At 46.1% G+C, this 20,779-nt stretch overlaps 1 pseudogene; it reads right to left on the bottom strand.

Moving 5' to 3' along the window:
• The window catches only part of LOC115311459, a 43,922-nt pseudogene that overhangs the window by 2,743 nt on the left and 20,400 nt on the right, over positions 1 to 20,779 (bottom strand).

The raw sequence follows: 20,779 nt of genomic DNA, 5'->3' as shown, positions 1-20,779 counted from the left end.
AGATGCAATCGGGAACGCTCCGGACCAATCAATTAGCGGAAGGTTAAAATCGCCTAGTAATAACAAAGGGGCACGAGGAAATCTAGAAGAGATAACGTTCAGCGCGTCATACAGATCAGAAGTAAAATTTGCAGGAGCATTAGGGGGGCGGTAGCAGACACACATGATAATATATCTGTGCAGGCATCGCAAACGCACACAAACAAGTTCAAGTGGGGTGACAATATCTACATGAAAACATTCCATACTATCGTTTACTGCGATTAAAACCCCGCCACCCCGCCTATCACTCCTATTATGCCTAAAAAACCTATACCCCTTGGAACAATGAAAAATCTCGCTGTCACGAACACCGCTCGAAAGCCAAGTTTCTGTTAAAACAACAATATCACTAGATGACGCATCAATAATTGATGACAAATCGTCTCGGTTGTGAATGACGCTTCTTATGTTAGTGAAAAGAACAGAAAAGTTATTTGGAAAGGAAGTGCAGCAACGTGCTTCAGCAGATAAAACTTCCCCCAATTCCGAGGCAGCAGGTCTGTTCCCACTACGTCTAGTTAGTTATGTGGCAGCTTCGTAAACATGGCTTGTGGCATAATTAAAATGAAATTGCTTATCACCAATAACCAGTTTGTCGAACCGGAGTTTAAAAGGACTACCTTGAGTACGGGCAAATTCCAAGAGCTTCTTCCTCGCGAATTGTACATTTTTAGCATAGTCTTCACTGACCGAAACACCTGTATCTTTTAGTTTGTAACACGACCTTATAACAGCCTCCTTCTGCTTAAAAAAAGAAAACTTCACAACAATGGGCCTGTTTTTAGAAGGATTAAATCTCCCAATCCGATGGGCCCGCTCAATTGTTTCTGGGTCAACCCTTATACCAAGTTTCTCGTTACAGACTTCAAGAATCAGCCTTTCGGACTCCGCCCATGTTTCCCTCGCAGCGTCCTTCAGGCCGAAGAACAGTAAGTTAGATCGCCGCGAACGGCTCTCAGCGTCATCAGTTTGCCGCTTAAGTTGAGCGATTTCGGTTAGAGCGGACACAACTTTCGCCTCAATTTCTTTTGTAGTATTAACAGTGGATTTACATAGTGCGAGGTCACTTTCAATGATAACGACACGAGCGGTCAGTGCGGAAATCGAGTCATTCGTGCGCTTTTGTTCCTCGGTGATTTCTCTTAATTGGCTCACGATTCCTGCCTGGCCGTCGTATAATTGCGAGACAATCGACTCGATTTTCGCCAATCACTGAGCCTCGTCCTTAGTCATGGGACCAGGGTTTCGTTCAACATCGCCACAGAGTAGCAATAACAAGTCTAGAAAGCGCTTAAGACAATACCGTGGGCACGGCAGAACTACAAGACAAAGGTTATTGCTTCTTATAGAGCAGGAAAGGTTTTCCGTACTAACCTGCACAATAAACAGAAGCGGAACATTAGCCATCATAGCTGTGGCTTGCATGCCGTGCCCACTGGTCGAAAGATCCTGGAACGATGCTTTTGAAGGAAGGTAGCTTGCCGTCGATGACCATGGGGCTGTCGATTCAAACAGCAGCGGCGGGGGTAGGTGTTGACCAGTGTTGTAGTAATCATCCCCGAGCATGTCTGAAGATAGCGGAGCATTGGCGTCATGCGATAGGACCAGCAGCTGCACAATAAACAGAAGCGGAACATTAGCCATCATAGCTGTGGCTTGCATGCCGTGCCCACTGGTCGAAAGATCCTGGAACGATGCTTTTGAAGGAAGGTAGCTTGCCGTCGATGACCATGGGGCTGTCGATTCAAACAGCAGCGGCGGGGGTAGGTGTTGACCAGTGTTGTAGTAATCATCCCCGAGCATGTCTGAAGATAGCGGAGCATTGGCGTCATGCGATAGGACCAGCAGCTGCACAATAAACAGAAGCGGAACATTAGCCATCATAGCTGTGGCTTGCATGCCGTGCCATTTCACAAGTGTGCAAAAGAAGAAAATAGTATAATAGTCTAAAATCAGAGTGGATACAAAAAGATTTTTTGACGTCAACCTGATTTTTTTATTGTTCCTTTTTCACCAAACTCATGGGTTATATTGGGAATATAAAATACGTTAGCTCCCCTAACCCATAAAATACTCTAACTCCAATAGAATACGCTAACTCCCCTAACCACTTACAATAGTTTTCGTATTTCTTTGGTTCTTTTAAGATAACCCTACAAAAAAATGATGGCCTTTGAAAGTCTATGCGGTGAATGAGCTATGAACTTGGATTTGACGATGTCTTGCGTGTCGAATGTGGGATTAAATGCGTTATATTGCGAGGATCATTTCCATATGCTACTGTACAAATAATAGAACACCATCTCAAGGTAGCGCTACCCGAGTATGTTAAACAAATATTGCGTGCTCTGGCTTTCATTCAAAAGTGCCCGAGAATCGTCACAGTTCTGAAAGAAAGCACATGACAAGTCGCGAAACACTTGCTTGCATTATAGTGCCCCCCACACAGAAACAAACACGGTACTTTCACGTGCACAGGATTCACTTTTCTTCTCGCATTTGTGTGATCAGGTACTAAAAAAATCAAATATTAAAATTATAAATAAGGCAACATTTGGAATCTAAAAGTGTTAAAGTATTTTCTTCATTCTCACTCCAGCTTTGTATTACAATACCCCCTAATGACCCAACTGACTCCCTGAATGCTCGAAAACAAACAGCAACAACATTCGCGAAGTTAGTGCTTGTTACTATTATGAAAACAAATTCTGAGAACTACTAAACACTTCTCAGGAGTTGTGAATGCGAAAGCATGAATGTCGTTCTTCCGCTCCCGTAGTTCGTCTGCGGCGTATTGGCGTGGACGGCCACGTTTCGCTACTACCGAGGTAGTGGCCGACGGCCGAGCGCGCGATCTCGTGAAGTGGCCGCGCAACGCTGAGCTCGGCCGTGCAGCCTCTCTGGAGTTTGCCCGTGCGTGCTCTGTGGCCAGCTGCATCCTCTTACCGGCGGCCGGGTCGCTGCGTGCGCTGGGCCGCCATGGAAAGGGCTTCCCTGGTGGTGTTTCTTGGAACTACGCCGCACGAGAGCCAATGGGAGTCTCGTTCCTTGAAACTATGACGCGCGCCAGCCAATGGGAGCCTTTGCATCAGATTTCTGCTACAGACGACAGGCTTCGCTACCATTGGGACAGGGGAACGTGCCGTTTGGCGCGGTTCGAAAGCTGATGACGTCGGTACGCTCCATGGGACAGCTAATGCTTTCACATTCAAATATTTTCGCTACTTTAAAAGCTTGAAGAACGAAAAACACGCATTCGAGTGAGGGTCACTTAGAAAGAGCTTGTTTGTTACAACTATATCGACTAGTAGCTTCACCATCAGCAACCCTAATCGGGTTACGTGTATAGAACAAAGGCGGTATTGCACATGGTTGAAAAAACCCCGAGACTGCGGGTAAACGACACAAGACTATAAAGTCTCGGGTTTTTTGTTTTGTTTTTTTTAAGCATGTGCAATGTACACAGCTCGTTTTCGCCCTTACATTTTGTACATACGGTTTTGCAGTTGCACTTAAATCTCACATTCATGTTAATGTGACCTCGGCGACAACTATAGGCTGTCACTCTGAAGCTTCAACGGTGTCCCTCGTGAAATATTGACAACTATATTAGTGATTTTTCGGGAGGCCTTCAAAATAAATGAACTTCCTAACTACACGGTATAAAAAAGTGACGTGCGTTCTTTAAAAGTTTATTCCTTCGAAACTACGCTAATCTCTAAATGAAGTACCCGCACATAATCTCAAGAAGCTAATCTGTCAGGAGACAACCTAAATAGACGAATTGAAACGGAACGTGACACAGTTGGTACAAAAAAAAATAATTATTCCTGGTTTTTCTTTTCACTGAAAGGTTCCCCAAAGTTACCAGAGTGGTGGAAAGTGATCAATCAAACACCCGCCCAACCGGCAAATTTTATGTTTTTTTTTTTTGTTTTTTTTTATCAAATGGCGAAAAGGCGACGATGTTCTTGTCATGTACAAAGAGTTTCGCGGGGCATTACACATATGACCTACTCTGTCCGAGTCCCTTTTCAGAAGTATGTACTTACGGGGTGAAGCATCGCCCATTCTTGCAAATCTGAAACCGATAAAAGTTCCCGCTTGAATGTTAGGGTTTGCTTTACAAAGTACAATCATTTTTATATCGCCAGTTTGTTTCGTTATACACTTCTGGCCTAAAGAACCGACTTGGAGACTTATTTTAAGATCGCAGCAGGTATACAGAAAGACAATTTACTCAAACAAATCTAGCCCCATCTCAAGAAGAACATAAATATCTATGTTGTCATTTGAACTCCCTTTTATTACCTAACTCAAGCTCTCATTCTGTCTCTATTCGTTTTACATTCTAAAAGTTATAACTAGTAAAATATCATCTTTGTTCGTTTGTTTTTTGTTTCGCAAGCCATTACTCAAGATCCTTTTTGCTACTTTTTTGCCATCTACGTTTTTGCTATCTGACGGTCAACATTTAGCTTGCTAGTGGGTTTTACTTACCGTCGAAGCATTAACTGCGAACTCGTTAAATATGACCAAATAATTACAAATGTAACAGAATCAATGAACCCAAAATTTTGCTTTCATCGAAACTTGCAATGCTCTCCCGTAGTTTATCTCACGCCGGTGGGTGTATCAAATTGCCTATGCGGAACGCAAGTTCGTCTACTTCTTTTGCTGGGGTTGTGGTGACATCAGAACTCCGAGCTCTGATTGGCTCTGATTGAAAGGGTAGGCCTCGAGGTCTTGTTTTGAGGTCCAGCCAATATATCCTTTCAATCAAAGCCAATCAGACGCAAGCCCTTCGCATATGGGCAAGACGACTTGCCCTACGCATATGGGGCAAACCTAAGTCATACTGTTTATTCGAGTGCGTATTTTTAATTCCCCAATTAACTTTGATCGCGTTTCACTTTAATAGTCACTGACAACTTCGGAAACGCAGGCCGTAGCATAACGCCGTGCATCTCATTATTGTTCTGCAGCCAATGAAATTGCGTCAATGGCTGGTAAGAACACCGAAGGACCAATCCCGAAGCAAGAGGAATGATTATAGTAAGCCCGACCGTGCGTGTCTTAAACTTTCAGTGACTATTTAGGCCATGTACACTATTCGCGACTCCAGCGACCTATAGGGGGCGCCCCCACCAAACAAACATGGCGGCTGAGTCCAGGTCGCGGCGGCTCGGCCGGGCCGCCTGAACAGGTGGCGCGTTCAATTTAACAGATTTTCTTTTGTTTAATGCCCAATTTTATAGGTATTTGAACTGAGACGGTTAAGTGTAGCCGGTGCAGATAATATTGCAAAGCATAGTTTTGTTTTGCCGGTGTTTTTTTGTTCTTTTCGTGTCAAACTTTCGTTTCGGAGATTTCGTTCGAAACCGAAACTATGGGCTCCGGAGAGACGGTAATATACTAATCAGTTTTGAGCATCTAAGGAAAGCGGCGATGACTATAGAATTGTTCCACAGAGAGTAACTTTACAGCTAACTCGCATGCCTCGACTATGCGACTTATCTGTCCGCGAAATCGAGCTTTTGTGCGTATCCGCGTTTACAAAACAGCTCCAGTCTGCTCGGCCAACAACGCAGGCTGCAAGAAAATTACGAAAATTAAGCAACCGCTTCTTGAGCCAAGGACCAGGTTAACCCGCCGGCGTCCCACTAAGCAGCTGATACTCGTATTTCAATTCAGGTTTTAGTAGCAATGGAGAAGTCATTTTGACGAGCGGGTTATGTATTATATTACGTACTATGTCCCACTAAAGCGATATTAGTATATTCTTCGGGTTGAAATATGAGCTTAGTTGACTAGCTATAAGGTGAACTGCTGGATTAAAGTATAGTTGAGAGACAGAGAGATACTACCTAAACTCAGCCATATAGTTCTAGCCGGCAGCACGAAGACAAACTGAAGAAAGTCTTCATCGGAAATTCACGCAGAACAGAACCTCTCTGCATTGAACTTTGCTTCGAATCCTGAACGGAGAAAATGAGTATTTTTTGTGGCCGGTCAACCTGAGTATTGTAAACGGATATTGCTGCTGGCTTTGACGGGGGTATAATATAAATATTGGGAGGCGCGATAGATCAAAATGCCGTGACAGCTTCTAACGTCGCGAAACTCGTCCCCCACCTTTTGAAAACAGATAACTTTCCTCATTAATCGTATGCAGCGAGCAGGTTTTCCCGAATCAAGAAATTGCGAAATCAGCCCAACTCCTTCAGTGTGGTCCAGAGGCTTTTTCGGCGAAAAGCAGCCAAGATGAATAGCCAACGCACAGACCGGCGTGGGTGGCTCAAACTTGAAGCCAACCGAACGCAACCAAACTCGAGAAAAACAGCTATCGAACCTTCCCATTCATTTGACTGCAGCATTGGTGTTTCCTCCAGTATCAGTTACCAAGCAGTCGTCACTTTGAATGTGATTCGAGACAGACAAGAAATCAAAAAGTTTTTCCGTGATTCCTCCCCATCCAAGAAATCGAAAGCACGCGACCGTGTGCTGTGGAGTAAACGGGCTTTCAAACACGTAATAGAAGAAAACAATCTACTGAGGCTTCGACACACTAATGATCACTCAGGCAAACTTAAGAAATATTCGGACCTTCGTCAAATTACATCGTTCGCCACCGCGCCGACAACACGTCTCCGCGAAAGCCATCAGAGACGCGGAGGGGCGCGGAGCGACCTGGACCGGCTGGTTCCCGGTTTTCCCGCTTGGCGGCGTCCGTTTTGCTGGAGTCGCGAATGTTGACGCGTGAACGGAAGTTTAAAACCATAAATCAAACTTGTAATATTATTAATACTTATTGGATATCATTCTCATTTTTATTGTTTTATTGTTGCGTATTCTTGATTGTGAATAATAATTTAATTGTCTCTTAGGAGTTACAATTTATATTTTTTTAATATAACGTAAACAGGCTCCAAATACTCACCCCTCGCCTTCCTTTCTTAAGCCAAGGACCGTACACTCTGCACTTCATGCCGTCCAGCGCATCTCTGTACAGGGTCACCTCTCTCACATCTCCGTTTTTAATGCAGCACTGCACGGTGCAGTCTTCAATGAGGTACTCCCTAGTCTAAAATAGGTGGAAAATTTAGTGTGTTTTTTTTTGTTAATTAAATAAATGCAAAGCACATACGAATGTTGAGTCTGCAGAATTTTAATGGTCCTCTCTAGCGAGACATCCTTGTTCAATATTCGAGAGGCGGGATATTTAATTACATCTGCTTTTTTGGAACTTAGCTTTTACGAACAAAAGGCCCTCTCCCCCACATAAAAAAAAAAAAAAAAGTTAAAGGTTTCTTTTTTTTATGTAAGAATAAACTATGTTTGCAGGACGCGCCCCAAATGGTGCCGTAGCGTTCCGACTCAGATTCCAAAGTTTCAGAAAAGCTGTCGTTATTTTATTCACGAATTATATGTGATTGCCTGAAGTTTTCAATCCGTAGATGACGCCCGCTGAGCTCTCGAATACGTCGATCTGAATGGTGCCATCACTATTCAATGAGATAAAGAATGGTTGTCAAAATTTGGCGTCTGGCTGCGACTTTCTGAGCAACACTTTACCGGAGAATAAGCGTTCAATAATGACTAATAAAACTTTGTCTGGGTCTAGTTGGTTCATATCAATTAAAAGGTTAGAAGCGCGATGTTGCGCAAAGTAGGGCCTGTCACTGTCGTACATGTTGCTTGTTTCGTTCGTGTTTTAGTTCGCGCTTTTAGCCTTTCAAATGTTAATTTACTTCTCTGGTGGAAAAACACTAGTTTAGTGGGGAGGGGGGGGCACGTTGTACTTGAAAAAACACGCCGAATACACTTAAGACTGCGTACGTGTAGGGATGTGAAAGCTTTATAGTCCCGTGGGTGAAATATTTTCGAGTAATGTTTCTACAAGTATTAAAGCTTTCTCTTTTTTTTTCTGTCGGTAATGTGTTTCGTGTGTGCGTATCCGGTACACACGGCGCTCCGGCAGTGCCATCACACTCCCCTATTGCAGAGTCGCGGCGCCCCCGCCATCTTCACGTCTTCTGTGACTAAGCATCTGCGTTGATGTGCCTTTCTTTGTGTTTTATTTCTCAGGCGCGTCCGCTTTGACCTTGAGCGGTGCGTGCTTGAGGACGTATCTTTATGGCCAGCTTTCGGGCACAACGCCGACGTCTTTCAGCGTAATGCGGCATATAAGGCTTTCGTCTTAAAATCATCAATACACTAGCATTAAATTCCAGCCGTACTTACTATTTGCTAGGAGTGTCGTCGAAGAATTATTAACAGATCGGTGAATCTTCTTCACAAAGGATATACTTAACACGAATGTAGGAATGAATAATTCTGAGCAAATGTATGCAAAAATTAAGCGTGGAACCGTTCTCAGCCATTGCGAGAAGCGAGCAATCACCGCGCCAACCCTTTCTAGCCCATCATAACCTTGAGGTTCCGTTATACTCTAAGCTGTCTCCCCGGTTGACCACACCTGTTCATACTCACCGAACAAGAGGCTGCCCTGTAGTATTTTGGGAATATTCGGTTGCAGAACTTTGCCGGTGACAAGTTCAGGCCGGGTATAAATTGCTCGGTGTCATTAAGATATTTAGTTTCGTTATACCACAGTGCCTTGCATTGTGTTGTGTACGTCCTGCAATTAAAAACGAAGTGCCGTTACGGTTGCACTTTATTTAACAAGGAATGCGTTTTATCAGCCGAATCCCACGAATAAACTAACTGTTGTACGATGTTACACGGACTGTTACACGGGGACCTTCAGTCCATTTTCACAATGGCTAACACTGACGTGTGTTTACGCAGGTGACGTGTATTTCATCACTTTTTATCTAATCTTCATGTTGGCTGCAGATCCCAAGCCATGTCTGCTGAATCATGTATTTATCGTGCTCGGATTGCTGTCTTTCGCATGCCCAAAGCGTCTGTCAAAGCAAAATTTGATTCAGTCTTATGCCTCACACCAATGACCCTTGCAAACTAAGGCCGCTAAAACATAACAAGCAGCAATCGTTTACTGAGACGGCTGACAACGCAACAGAAAAACGATGCGAAAGAAGTTGCAGTACGATTAAGTAAGCTCCTTGAGTATACGAACACGACATGACCATGGGCGTACCAACCGGGGGGGGGGGGGGGGGGGGGGGGGCAAGGGGGACGCTTGTTCCCCCAGTTCTCAGAGTGGGGGGGGAGGGGGGGGGGGCAAGGCATGTGTTTTGCCCCCCCCCCCCCCCCCTGAAACGGCCGCCACTGGGCAGGGAAAACACTGGCCGGCGGCGCCCCAGCAATGCCAAGGGCACTGCCCCCTGACCCGCGCGGGCATATTTTTAACCCACAGGCGATACAAACTTTAGCAGCGGCGCTCACGCCAGATTGGCTGGTTCGTGGAGCCTTGCTCCACAAACAAGGCTCCACGGTCCCCTTGCGGAATCCATCCGCGAGACGTGGGCCGGACGGGCCGTCCGGACCAGTACGTAGGCCCTTACATAAAATAAAGTTTTGCTTGCGTGCTTGGTGATAGGCGCCTGATACGTATCAGACCCGGGTTCTATTTATGGTGTGGGCTTACTTTTTTTTATTTTTTTCCTCGAACATTTTGTTTTGTCGAAACATTTGGCGATATTTACGACATTTTTTTTTTTTTTTTACCATTAACACAAAAAAAAACGAATGTTGACGAAACATCGCTGAACTAAATCGTATGGGACTCTATTTACGGAAATGCATGTGGGACAGCGGGGCTTGGGTTGCCGACTGGACGCCGCAAGGCGGCGTGTACGGGAGGAAGGGGGGGGGGGGGGGGGGGGGGGGGGGGGGGGCTAAGTCTGTGAATAGATTTGTAATTAGCAGCCGCACACTGTCGCCGCAAAGTGGCGTGAACGCGTCGCGGGGGTGGGTTAACGCCCTTCGAGTGATACACGCGCCGTCCTCATCCGAAATTTAAGTTCCCGCGCGTTGCCGAGCAGCCAATCCGGCGTCAGCGTCGTTGCTAGGGCGTACCTATCGCCTGCGCCGTAGAAAGAGCCAGGGACCAAGGCGCCCTGTGCGCATACACAATTGGCCCTCTCCTTCCCTCCCCCCCCCCCCCCCACACACACACACACACACTCTTCTATGATAATGTAGCGATTGCGCAGGCGAGCTGGTGGATGTTAACCATTTTGTTCTTAGCCCGAGACTGAGGCAGGGAAAAGAGGAAAGTTTCAAAGTAGAAGAAAAATGAACTGTTAATTTTTCTTCTACTTTGAAACTTTCCTCTTTTCCTGCCTCAGTCTCGGGCTAAGAACAAAATGGTTAGCACTCTTCTACAACGCCTACACGCGCACACGCCGTAAAGGTTAGTGATGGAGCGAATCTGCCGAACTTCAGATTCGGCAAAGTTCGCACATGCCGATATTTTCAAGGAAAGTTCGGCAAAGATTCCGCAAAAATTTGGCAAATGTCTGCGCACGCGCACGAACGCGACGGGGCCATGGGTCGTAAATGGACGCCGCGCAGTCGCGCGGTTACGGAGGTCGGTAACGGCGAGGTGTGGAGTAGGCGACACGGTAACTGTGCGTTTGTGAGCCTTTGCGAGTGTGGTTCTCGTCAATATTTTCTGCCTCAAGAACAGAAAATCGACCAGTAATTTACTCAGTCCACTGCGCAAGTAACAAATGATGCGGTGCATTCTGGATAACGTGATTTTCATTTGACCTTTCCATTGGTGCAACGAGGTAGTTGAAACATTGACTGACAACTGACAATTACGCTCAGCGTGCGCAGCCCACTTCCGACAAAGGGGGCAGAGTCACGAGGGCATGCCAGAATGCTTGGGATGCAGCTGGCATCCTCGGCATCCTCGTCACATTGTGATACATGTTTTCTCGCTTCGTTTTTCTTCCTTTTTACATACTTTCTGTAGTGTGTATCTTCTTTACATTTATTTGTCTGCTTTGTTTTTTCCTATGTGGTGGCGGGCTGGCAGCAGATATGTGCAAGCTACTGAAAAAAGTGTGATTAAAGGGAAGATGGGGCACCTCTACATTTGAGAAAAAACGCTTGAATTGCGTTCATTTGGCCTTCAGAATAACAGATATCACAATTATGTTTCAATGCGACGCGCCGGCGAGCCATAAGAATAATTTCAAATTAGGGCTGAAGCCCCGCCTCCCTAGGGCACGCCGGACTTTGCATCTGTACTCGTTGGCAAATAGTCTGAAACATCAACAGACTCTGTTCGATTAGATTAAGACTCTCTAATTCAATGTATACTCAAGATGGTCAGCCATCAAAGTTTTTGTAATAACCATCCATAGGGCGGGGACGCATTCGAAGGCATTTGAAAAGTCCAAAAATGCAATGTCGGTCTGATAGAACGACTGAACACTGTCGTTAAGATCTAGCACTAGTTCAAAAAGTTTGATCTTTCACGATTTACCTTTCCTGAAGCCGTGCTGTTGTTCAAAAAAGATATTTCATCCAAAAGAAAATTAATGATGTTCCAATAAATAACTTGTTCTCGAATTTTCCAAGGTACACTCGTAAGCGATATCGGTCGGTAGTTATCTAAACATGACGTGGTACCAGATTTGTGAACGGATTCGCATGCGCTCAAGGCAGCTGGAATCGACGAGTGCGGTGGGCACAAAGGCAGCTAGCTTCAGGTCTGCCCCCTAATCCTTCCAACCAGAGCTCGGTGTTCTGACGTGCCCGCGCGCTCCCGTCTCCTCCCCCTCTCCCTCAGTTTCTCTGAGCGAGAGGAGGAGGAGGATGCATGATCTGGGAGTCGCCACACCCTGCATTTCCTAAAGCTTTTACTGACTACAGAAATGTCTTCTAAGATCATTGTTTTAGGGCCGGTTGCACCAACGCCGCTTATCTTAACCCAAAGCGGCACTTTCCTAAGCCGGCCTAGCGCCCTAAACCGAGCTCAGGTAAGCACGGGTTTAAATTCCGGTTGCACCAACGTTAAGCCGGCTTTACAGACGCGCCCCTCGCTAAACGCTGGATTTGCGTAGGGAATCTAGGGACAAACAGAGCGAACTAGGGAACGCTCAGAGAAACGAATACGATTGGCGGGAGAGGAATCACGTGATATAAAAAAAAAAAAAAAAAAAAAAAAAAAACTGCCGTAGTAGTCGTTGTCGGCTTCTGCTTTTCGCTGTATTTCTTCGGTGAGTAACAAATTAAAGGTCTCCAAATTCAATCATTTTTTCGTTTAACTTTCAATAACAGAAGTCAAAGCTTCAAATAAACACGAATGCTCTTTACATCTGTGATTGTGTGTTTAATATCGGTTGATAACAGGATATTTTGACAGTGGTAGTAGTTTTCGTGCTCACATTTTGAGGTGAAGGAGCCATCGGGGACTCTACTCGCTACATCGCTGAAGACAAAACATCATCGATATAAGTAGGCAGGTAAGATGACTACTAAGATCAAGTCAAGCCTGAGACCGATGATGTTCAAAACAGTGACGAACTCGCCACGGCAGCTGCGAAAATGCCCGGAAATCGTCGAATAGAAGTCGTCGAGAGGTCAGGTCACGAGACCTTGCATCGACGGTACTCGTTGCTATCAGCAAGGTGACAGAACTGCACTGTACCGTCGTTGAACATCCGCTGCAGCCTCAAACGGACTTCAATTTCACACTGTCGAGTTCAGAAAAAAAAAACTCCCACTAGTACATCACATCCTGCCGATAAGAACAGTCGTCTCTTCGCATCGCCTGCCCCAGCCAGCCCCGATACAGCAATGAACGAATCTAGCATAGTAGTCGTTACGATTTGTCGTCGCCGAATAAAAGATATAAAGCAAAATATTCCTAAAAAATCGCGATCACCAAAAGAGTTACGGTTATGGAACGATACAGTTTTCTGAAGCCAAGATTGTACTCGCGAGATTAGGAAAATTCACTGAAGATTGTCTCAAAACTCAGAAAACGAAAGAAATTTTATGTTCGCTGTTTTATTTCTTAAAAGCGCCGCAATCTAATGCGAACGGCAGAGGTGTTGACAATTAGCTGATCGCCGAGATCATGCACTGCCACTATTCAACGCGCTGATCGGATTGAAGGGTACGCGCTGCAAGTGTAAATAAACAAGGTGGTAAATAACAATAGGAACCGTGCGCATCTAATTCAAGCCCCGACCAGGGCGCCCCTAGCGGCAAACGGGTCCATCGCATCGGGGAGCTTCTGCCAGTCGCTGCGTTGGTTGTGCGTTGTAGTGGGTTAGCCGGTTAGCGTTGTAATTTCTGAGATGGCTATTCCGCACCAAGAAAGCCGCAACAATTGCTGCGTGGTCGGCTGCAACAGTACGTCGAAGATCGCACACGGCAGGAAGTACTACATCGTCCCTTCGAAGCCGTACGGCCGTACGAGGCGGAGTACTGCGCGACCTGCAGGTGCGACTTGTGCGTCCATACAGGTTAGTGGCGTTTCTTACCTTTCTGTTCGCGCTTTGTTTAAGCTGCTGACGAATAATACAATTAACTTTTTTCTATTCTAGCGACGATGGAACCGCATCGACACCGACGGCAAACTCTAAAGTATGCGGCAAATACTTCACCGGAATCGAGAAGCGGAGTGCGGTCGCCCACCTAAGCCTACACTTCGATGTTTCCATCAGCCTACAGGAAGATAGTAGTGGGAATCGCGGAACGGCGCGAAAAAAATCGCCCAGTTATTGTCAAGCTGATTCAGAAATAAACGTACATAATTACCACGGTCCACTCAACGCCAACTACATTTTTTTGCGGGCACGCTTAATTTTGTTAGCGGAGTACGGCGCTCCGTGACATCCACTTGTCTGTCGAAACGGACCTCCTTCACGTCGTACACGCGGCCAGATTCACGAAGGAGTTTTCCCTTCTTCATACTGGTACCACGGAAGAAGCTTTCTGGATTCGTAACCGCCTTAAACCCCGTCGTAATCACCCCGGGAACACTGTCCACTGTGCTGCTCATCGCCATTGCTTCCCCCGATGATTCTGCACCGGTTACCGAAGAAGTTTTCTGGATTCGTAATCGCCCTCTGTCCTCTGTGGTGTTCGTTGCTATTACTTCCCGATGATTCTGCGCCGACGGCACCGGCTTCCGAAGGAACTTTCCGAATTCGTAACTGCCTTAAATTCCTTCGTAATCACGACGAGCACACTGTCTGACGTGCTGTTCGTCGGCATTGCCCCCCGATGCTCCTGCGGCGGCTACCGCTAGGTCGCGGCGAACAATAGGCGACCGCCGCGACACGGCCGGCATGCTCGCTTCCTATACGGTACAGTTATGCGAAAATTAGTAAGTACGTACGAATAAGCTCGTTCACAGAAGAACCAACGGGAAGACAGACGTGAGCCCTACAGCTCCGTACGTATCTCGGTTAGGGCTAACACGCCCTGAGAGTGGAGAGCCAACTTGAAAACAGGGGTCGATAAACACTTCACGCGACAATATTTTGCATCCTTGTCACAATCGAAGGTCATTTTGTCGAGACTTTCACGCTGATGTAGCCTAAAACACGTTGCACAAACAATTTCGTCCACCGCGTCGACCGCAACAAACCAGCCGCCATGTTTTTAATCCAGGATTAAGAAATAGGGGTGTCGCGAACCGGTCGCGGTTCGAGTTCGACCAGGTTCGACTTTTTCGAACTTTTAGTGGAAAGTTCGACGAACCTTGTATTGAGGTTCGACTCGTGTGCGCATGCGCGACAGGCTGACCAGTTGGCTTCGGATTGGATGTTAATGGCTAAGAGATGAATTAAGTGCAGCGCTGATTGGCTATTTCAGTCAATACAGTACTAAAAATTAAGTTATTAACTTCTTCAGTGATTAAAATTAGTTTCTTTTAATTGCAGCTGTTCACAAAATAAAATAACCCCTTGCATAAAAAAAAAAAATTCTCCAAACCTAGACATGCTTGTATTAAGGACTGGCCACACTGTCCATAAAGTCGAACCGGTCGAATCTGGTGAAAAGTTCGAAGGTTCGTCGAACCGGTTCGACCCAGTCGAACCCCGGAAGTTCGAACGAAAAATCTGGTTCGACAAAAGTTCGCGACACCCCTATTAAGAAACAACCAGAAGCAAAGCGCCCAATGTTGAGCGCTCATGTTAAGCGTAGTTTAGTGCTAGGTTTAGCGATAAGCGAGTTTGGTGCAACCGAACGAAACCGAAACCAAGCTTAAGTTCTCAGCTAAGCTCCGCTTTGCGCTAAGCGACGTTGGTGCAACCGGCCCTTAGACAATTTTGTTTTCTCTGTGAAGCCGGTGTTTTCTTGCGACAAAAAAAAAAAAAGACGTTACATTTTGCGGAATCCGGATCATTACACTTTGATTTTTCAACCTGCCTATTATCATTTAGGCCTTCCTTGGTGCTGTGGTAAAATATTAAAAATTAAGCAAAAAAGGCAGCTGTGCACTTCCTATGCCACATATCGGATGCTCGTCGTTTGCAAAATGGGTTTATGAGCTTACACCCAGGTGGTCATGGTTCATATATTTCTTTAAAAGTATTGATTACTGCGATAATTTTGCCCATCGCCAGACTCTACTCTTGGTGCTCAGTGTTTTTGCTCTCAGCGACCCTCCCGGGAGCGAGCTCCTAAACCATTGTCCAGACGACAAACATGCTGATATAGGACATAGGAAATTCGCGGCCTCTGATTTTGCTTAATTTTTAATATTTCAATGCTTAAAAATTGAGCTAAAAAATACAAATAAATCTTCTGGCGAAACTACGTTCGCGTGTCCAATTGCAGGCACGTACGTTTGGACTTTGAACTTTGCGAGTCGTGCCAAATGTGTTGGTCCTTTCGGCCGCACCCTGTATAGGTGCGACTTATGCCAAACTGCCACTTTTGGACTGAATAATAGGTTACCCTGTGCAGAAAGTATCCCGTCTTCCGAGGGTACATGCTAACTCCGTGCTACAGAAGAGACCTGAGATGTACGCTTCATTTTTAAAAAATGACTATATAATGTTACTCGTAACCCGGCGAAAACGTACCTAAGTACGTTACTCGTTGCTGAGGTTCGAAATGAAAGCGTTACGTTAACTCAAAAATAGCGAGTTACATTATCGTTACCCTGAATGTGTTGTTACTGTGAAAAAGTAGCCCCTTTTCAATGTTTTGCGTCCTTAATAGTGCCCAACTGCCTAACGCTTTCATGGGCATTTATTTTCTTTCTTTTTTTTTTTTTCTTGATGAGGCTTTATTACCGTGAAAGTCACAGGTTCGAGCAGAGAGGAATATCAAATAGCGTAACTTGTGCTGCGGAGGTTCCTCTCTAAATATAACTAAATACCGTTGGTCGTTACTTCATTAAAAGTAACGAAGGTACGTTACGCGTTCCTTCTCTCGAAATGTAAATGCTTGATCGTTACTTTCTTACTGAAAAAAAAGTTACACAGTTCTGATCATGCCGACAAAGATCAGGGAGCGATGAATCTATTGAGCGCCAACTACCACTCCGCAGAACAACCTCGTAGAAATTGACGCCACTGGACATGGCGCTACATGGCGTTGTTACGTCAATTTCGCCACTTATAACAGCGGGGAAATGGGCGTCATGTTCCCGTGACGTCATTTCTCCTCTAAATTTTGCTCTGAGATTGACCTTTCGTGATATTCCTTACCCGCAACATTTACCGGGTTAATTCACGTCACGTGATTTCGGGTAACGCTCTGTACAAATCTGGAATAAACCTACTTATCCATAAACTTGCGGATGGCGACCCTGGTGCACATCGAGAAGGCGTAGGGCAGGGCTGGCTCTAATGTTGACATCAGGTAACGAGCCCCTCGGGAGCACATTTGAGTTTTATCTACGTCGTAGTTGGCTCCCATTCTGAAAAAGAAAGAAAAAATTCTCGGTTTCTTGCCGTTGCCCTGCAAGGAAGTGGGGCGATATCCAAAACGCTGCACACTGCTGCGCAGTGTTACGTTTCCGTGTTTGAATTAAGCGGACTTATGTTCCGATCGATTTAGCGGACGGTGTTGACCTGACACTGGCAGGTCGCATGACGCCATGTCATGACGTGACACTCTACCGAACCGTAGCATCATGACGTCTTGTGACTCTGCTTTTTCGTTAAATTTAGCGGAAAATTTTCGCCGCCAAGTTTTAGCCAAAAACTTTCCCGCTGCATTTAGAGGAAGCGCTTATCCGCTGAGTTTAGTGAAAACTCTTTTGCGCCATGTGGCATCGCGTAACGTCGAAAGATATCACAAGAGCTCGGTGGCAAACAAACACAAGTTTATTCTCGAAACCTGAGGAGAACTCCGAGTGCTATGTAAAAGATATGCGTTTAGCGAGTACTTTTTCTTTATAAATAATAGTTCAGGTAAATCCCAATTAAGCCGGTTAAAACAAGAGACAATCTAAAATCCAATCAGTAGCGCGTTCTAATTTGGCGCTCGTTCTCAGATTTTTCGGGCGTTCGTACGCGCTTTGACCGTCTGTCTTCGAAGATTTAGGCCTTCAACTATGCCGAAACTGAGACGAACGCGAGCGAGCGTCTGCGAGCAGCTGCTTTAGATCTGAGCTGGAGCGACTTTGAAGCCTTGAAAATACTTATTTTCAAGGTGCAGGTATCGTGCCACGAGCGAAATCCACTCGGAGCCACGGAGTAGCAATAAGTTGCTGTGTCAACGGTTATCGCGTCTGTTCAGGCTTAGGAACGGCCGGAATCAGAGACGTTCTCAAAAATAGGGCGAGCCCACCGCTCATTCTTTGTGACTTGAGCGAGATAAAGTAAAGCGAAAGCCGGTTGCATCGTTCATTGGCAATGAAATCGGCTAATACTGCAGCGACCACGACGAATTTCCTCCGAAGCGATCGGAAAGGGCGCCGGCATGTTTCTAGAATTCTGCGTTGGAAGCGAGCGCCAACCCAAAACTCCAAAGAGAGTTTGAGTTCTGCGCATGCGCAGTGGTGAACCCCTATTTTTTGGGGGCCCCCCAAGCTTTGGGGAGCCCTATCCTAAAACTCTCTAATGAAGGGCTGACAGGCTGCCTCGTGACCTTCTAGTGGATGCAGCGGTGCGTGTTATTCTGTGTCACGTGACACTCGCTCCGGGTCGAACTGTCACCGATGACTCGTGTCGTCTGCCGCCGTTGACTGTAGCGTGAAAGGGGTGATAGCGGGTATTCACGGGACGCCATATTTGAGGGCGCTGCTTAGAGCGCATGCTCAGAACAAGCTCAGCTTAAATAAATTACGAAGAAGACGCTTAAGACTGCTTACGTGTAGGAATGCGAAAGCATTTCTAGACGCAGCGCATTCCTACAAAGAGAGCGCCACACCCTCCTTTTTCACACAGCGATCCGGCGGTGACATCACGCTCCCTCACTGCGCAGGTGCGACGCGCCCGCCGGCTCCACGGCTTCCGTGACGATGCATCTCTGATGCTGTGCTTTTCTTTGTTTTTATTGGAAATGGGAACTTTAGTGCCGTTTCGCTAAGCCAATGGGAATTCAGTCGCCGTTTTCAGCTGCTACAGACAACGGCTACAGACGCCACCGGATTCGCTCCATGGGACAGCTAATGCTTTCGAATTAATAGGCTGCTAAGACCGGAAACCTTGATAGCGTGAAATGCACGCTGCGAAAAAAGCACGCCATCAGCACGCGCTCAGTAATCGCGCAGAGAGCTATTGGCGACGTGAGCGATCGAAAGCGTCGCTGTGATCGGTCTTCCGCGATAGGCCGAATACTAACTGTGACGTCAGCAAAGGATTTCCTATCGACGGAAATAAGAGAAATGAAAGAACTTCAATTTTGACGGTGTTGGCAGTGTTGGTTTGAGAGTGCTATGATTTCAAGCTTCTACCATGCTCATTACAAACACCTTCAAACTTGTCGTTCACAAGGTAATGACGTCACGAAAGGTAACCATAGGAGGGCGCCACCAAAACATCTCGCCGCCAATAACCGCCAGTGAATAGTCCATGTAGACAATTGCAAGCATGGCGCCCTGACTGGTGCCCCATGCGCCAAAGCACTTGTAGATTGCGCGTTAATATAGGTTTGGCAAGCTTGCAAATGCACGGGCTTGTCCGTACGAGCAGAGACATGGCCACGGCCGGCCGCCTTGCTTGCAATCTACGTTTTTCGTTTCCTTTCGATCTCCTTCACGTGAATTCCTTATCTCGTATGCGGGAAGAAAAAAGTAATAATTTCAACGCGGAATATGCGAACAAATACAGGTGAGGCAAAACAAGAAAGTGTGACAATCGCGAATTTTTGGCGAACACCTTCCAGCGGCGTGGAGAGTTCAAAACAATGTTTTAACGTATACCAGACGTGACGCCATTGGAGATGGCTGCGCCTTGGGGGAGAACACTTATAGATCTAAACATTCCAAGGCAACACATTTCGAAATCAAAAACATAGTTTTTCTGGATGCCCTGACTGGGAACCGACATTTGGCTAAGGGGAGTTAGCCCTCCTCGCGAACAATTGGGTTCCACTTACAATCGGGCGGTGACACGTGTCAATGCGTTGATGAACTGGTAAAATCCTTGGTCGACCACGTATCCAATCTTGTAACGCTGGCAGAGCTGGCCAAAAAATCCATACTCTGAATCATGTGAATTAGAAAGAAACGAAACCCGCGTAGTTGAAGGTTTCCCGTGACACACACTCAAGTCTTGAACCATAACTGACATCAAACATAATCATCTTGGTAAATTAAAAAAAAAAAAGGATCAACGCTTGAAGGGCTAATCAAAAGATTCTAGATCTGCGCATCACATTCAGACTTTTGTTAAATGAGATTATAAGTAAAACTGATTAATTTTAAAACAAGTGTAATCTTTTCTAATTGATTCATTTTCTTATACCAGTACTTCAGTGCTGCCAGTGTTTTGTAACCAGGCACCAAACTCTGCGATGCATCTTAGGACATTCAGGGTCTCATCACTGTGCGTAAAAACTACACACGGCCCAACGCAGGCCTACCTACGAGCTTTATCGTCTCTGTGACTTGGTGCCGCCACCCGTCTATTTAATTCGCAAGTTTGGATGCCTCCCTAGGATTGATAAATATCTTTCCTTCGTGCTTTGACGTCTCGCCCTCTTTTGCACCGGCATGTGCTGTGAGGTCTCTGTGCTACTCCCAGTTAGCAGTGCTTTCTGCGACACGGCGCTGCGAAAAGCTGAATAATCATGTATTCCGTCATTTGAATTTGTTGATTTCAGCTTTACATACATATATTCGATATATAAAAGATATTCACCCGTTTTTACGTTTAGGTGTACATGAGGACTGCTCTCAAGAACTCGCATCCTGAAATAAAATTTAGAAAAATTACAAACTTAAACTTGCTCATGTATTGGGAGCCTGCGACACCTATAAGTATCTGGAAGGCGTCTCCGACTGAAGTGTTTAGCGTCCCATCTCGCCCACACATCAAAAACGGTCCCGAAGTGGCAACAAATGACGTCACAGAAGCCGGAGTGTTACGCTATCGTACGTCGCGATCCTGGCAGTGTGTGCTAGAAGTCCCGGCAAAAAGGACGAGCGAACGCGAGTGTCGCTCTCGTCGTAGCGTCCCATCTCCTAGCTGCCGAAGCTTCCGCGGGCTGTCAAGCTGGATAAAGACCTATAACAGAACAGGCGTCTGCCACATGCCCTACCGCTGCTGTGACACCGCCAGGATCGCGGCCGACGGCAGCATGACACTTCTTTGACGTCATCAGGAGGAAATCCAGGGACCACCTCTTTGGACGCGGTAAGCACACCATTCGGAGG

The sequence above is a fragment of the Ixodes scapularis genome, unplaced genomic scaffold (genome assembly GCF_016920785.2).
Source record: "Ixodes scapularis isolate PalLabHiFi unplaced genomic scaffold, ASM1692078v2 PGA_scaffold4__175_contigs__length_147842914, whole genome shotgun sequence".
In the NCBI taxonomy this organism is placed as follows: Eukaryota; Metazoa; Arthropoda; class Arachnida; order Ixodida; family Ixodidae; genus Ixodes; species Ixodes scapularis.
Note: the sequence above shows the minus strand (reverse complement) of the source record. Positions and strands in the feature narration are given on the sequence as shown.